Source organism: Rhinichthys klamathensis, unplaced genomic scaffold (assembly GCF_029890125.1).
Source record: "Rhinichthys klamathensis goyatoka isolate OS25496 unplaced genomic scaffold, OSU_Roscu_1.1 h1tg000325l_1, whole genome shotgun sequence".
NCBI lineage: Eukaryota > Metazoa > Chordata > Actinopteri > Cypriniformes > Leuciscidae > Rhinichthys > Rhinichthys klamathensis.
This window is the reverse complement of record NW_026606840.1, coordinates 738,030-741,847: the sequence shown is the minus strand read 5'-3', so window position 1 is coordinate 741,847 and position 3,818 is coordinate 738,030.

The following is a 3,818-nucleotide window of genomic DNA, read 5'->3' as shown; positions in this document are numbered from 1 at the left end:
GGTAGCTGTTACGAACACTGGTCATAGGATTAAGTAATACCAACGTTGTTCCGTGCTTTTTGCGACCACCTGGCTGAGGTTTGGACGCGTGTGGTGTGTGTCTCCCTCGCCATCGCAGTGATATTAGAGACTAGACATGCTCATTTTATTTTATGTAGACAAATTTAAACCATGGCAGTAAATAGTTCGTTACTTTTAAAATGAAGTACAGTGTGCACTGTGCACTTTATTATGCTGGTTGCTACTGTGTGCAATAGTGTAATTATTTTATTTATGCTTAAATATTTATTTTCAGCAGTGAACTTTTTTTTGTTCTACCTCATGTTTTTAATATTTGTTAAATATTGTTTATCTACTTGTTCTTGTTCTACCTCACATGTTTTTACTATTTGTTAAATATAGATTTTTTTACGTTAAATAAATCTTACTTTTATTAAATTGAGACCTGTAACATTTGTTAACATCATGTCATTTTTATGATGTAAATTGAGGGAGCAAAATGTATCGGCTCCAAATATCGGCTCAAGAAAATCGGCAGCCCGTATCGGTCATCGGCTAAGGCTGATGGGGAAAAAATCGGTATCGGTATCGGCACTAAAAAATCCATATCGGTCGATCCCTATGAAATACTCGTAGAGCCCTAAAATTAGGACTAACACAGCAATTATTTTTAAGAGTTTCTCCTAAATCGGCAAGTTAGGAGCTACTTTTAGGAGCTACAAGTTAGGAGCGGCCGTGTCAGAAGGTTCTAAGGAAGAAAACGATCTCTTGGATCTTCCTCTTCATCTGCCCGCTGGTCTGGGGATGGTAGCCAGAGGAGAGACTGACTGTCACACCTACAGTAGGAGGGAGAAGAATGACCTTCAGACACGGGAGATGAACTGAGGACCACGTTGCGATACTTTGTCTTCTGTGCATTGTGGTACAGGCAGAGGGAGGAACTTGCCTGCTGGGAGATGGCATGATGTCTTAGAGATGGCGCACTCCTGTTATCCTAGAATGAACCTTCTAACGTCACATGCCATTCCTGGCCACCAGAAGCGATCTTTCAGCAATGAGAGTTTGAGAGGCCCCTGGGTGGCCAGAGCTCATGGGAGATTGAACTGAGTGGATCAACGGAGTGCGGTGAGTTCTGGAGACTTAGGTACAATTGGGTGGACACCCCAGAAGAGTATTTTCATTGGCGTTGGCTTCGGTGAGTTGTTCCTCGAGTGACGATGCCCTTCTGCTGTCTCGTTCTCAGTGAACTTGAGCACATCAGGTAAATGAACCGAAACTCAGTGTATATTTGCCTCACAGACATAAGAAATATATTTATTTAAAACTTGAAATGTCTACTTTTAAAAGATCAAATTCAAGTGGATAATGAATATTCTCATATAATGTAATCAACATAGTAGGCGCGTCCATTACTGCGGAGTCAGCATCGTCGACTTAATCTCTGCAGCCGAAAACATTATCAATAAATTATTAAAATGTTTAAACAGTCTCCTTCTGTTTTTTCACGACACACTAATAATAATTACTTTTACCGGTGCGCTGTGGCAAGCTTTACGTGTGCGTTTGAGTGCTGATTAGGCCATGTATTATATAGGCAATTATGCTCATATGATTTATGGCTTATTAATATAAACGCGCGATTAGTCGACTAATAGCTTAAATGAACGACTACTAGTCGACTAGAAAAATCTTTAGTCGAGGCAGCCCAACAGAAAATATTTGTTTTTTAAAAAGTATATACTTTAAAACACACTTCAAGGTATCTAAAGACATTTCTACCAGAAAGACTCGGGAGAATAAATACTGTAACAATAAATACATTTATTGATAGCCCAGCAAGCAATAAAGTTTTTTGGCGTAGGCCCCGTCCATCGCTCGCAATCCGAGGGTCCGGACTCTGCATTTCCTGCCTGAAGACGAAGGCAGGGGCGCAGCCGACCCCCTGTGAGGTATAGGAAGGGACCATCCTGGTGGTGGTGGGGAGGATGGAGGGGAAGGGACCATCCTGGTGGTGGTGGGGAGGATGGAGGTGAATGAAAGCGTCAGCATCTGCGAACTCAAACATGTGTAAGTACTGGTCTTTTATACCGCAAGTATTAGACACGATTGGATAGATGAGAAGGTAATAAGTGACGTAGCAATTGAGTCTTCCTGGCAGAACTTAACGCTAAAGCTTCCATATCTCTCATGTCTGTGTGGCAAGGATTCACTAAGGGGGCTTTCACACTGGCAGTTTAGTTCGGAACGGGGCACAGTTCACATGAAAAATCTCTAATGTGAACTGTCATGCGGACCCGTGTGCGCACTGGGGTACCAAACCCGAGACTACCTGTAGGAGGTGGTCTGAGTTCGGTTGCTCCCGAACCGTGCCGCGCGTGAATGTGAAAGCAACACAGACTCGGGTGCGCACTTGTTCAGGAAGTAAAGTAACCTGCGCGTGCGTTTTAGCATATTGTGATGTATTCAGTTAAATAAAACACTTGTAAGGCATGATAGTGTGGGTGATTTACCTTGGATACGAGCAAGAGTGAGCCTGCAGTGTATTCGTGCATTGCGCGTGGAATCAGGGCAACACATTTGGAAATCCACTGTCTCCTCAAAAGAGTCTGTTTGCAAGCAGCAGAAGGCCACCTTATGCGACACACGCACAGTAAGCCCATATTGTTCACTCAACTGTGCATAATAGCAGCGAATTAATAAAAAACACAATATTGACCCGCATTCTGTTTTCTAGCATGCACTGTGCACGTTTGCGATGACGTAATATGCACGCAAACGCACCAGGGTTTGATAGAATCAAGTTGAGTGTGAAACCAGACCAACACTGCGGGGGGCACCGGGAACAAACGCGCTCGGGCTCGGACCGCAGCAAACGAGCCCAGTGTAAAAGCCCCCTAAGTTACAGTTCATTTTCAGTCGAGTTTCAGAATTGACTTCACTGAGAGAGAGATGGCAGAACACGTATCCTGTTGGTTTTCTTTATTTTGTGAAAAGCACAACATGTTTTTATTGTGAGTGTACACAAATAAAAGTAGACACTTAACAGTTGCAAATGATGTATAACACTGATCTGTATAAGCAAAATCAGTGGAGTATTTTGAGTCTCTTTCGCACTGACAAGAAAAAAAGCGAGGTGGATGAGCCAGTGCCTCCACCGATCCCAGGGAGTTAAGTGCCTGGTAATCAATGCAGGGCCTCAAGCCTCCGTCCTTCTTTGCCGCAAAAAAGAAACTCGAAGCAGCAGGGGAGGTGAAAGGACGGATGCATCCCTGTTGAAGAGCCTCCAGAATATACTCCTCCATGGCCTTCTCTTCAGGAATGGAGAGTGGGTATATTTTACCATGGGGCACTGGCTCACCCGGTGTGAGGTCAATAGAGCAGTCCCATGGTCTATGAGTTGGTAATTGGGAGGATTGTCTTTGGCAAAATACATCACACACCTCAGTTGCCGGTGACAGGTGAGATCCACGATGATATGGGACTGGAGACAGTGGCTGGAGAGGAGAACTTGGAATTGGAGCAGAGGAACTAGAATCTTCTCAGGTAGGTAACGCACAGGTAAGTAGAGCATGGGTTTAGAAGTGTATCAGTATTGGAAACCAGACTATGGCTACGTTCAGACTGTCAGTCCAAATCCGATTATTTGTGTATCTGATTGGAATCTGATCTAAAATTATTGATGTCCACAACTGTTCAGATCCGATTTGTGTGTCCATACTGCTCTTTCGTTTTACGGAATATCTGCACGACAACACTGCGACAGTCTGAGTGTAGTGGTGGCTGTTTCAGAGGAACGAGAGTGGGATCCAGATGCAGCA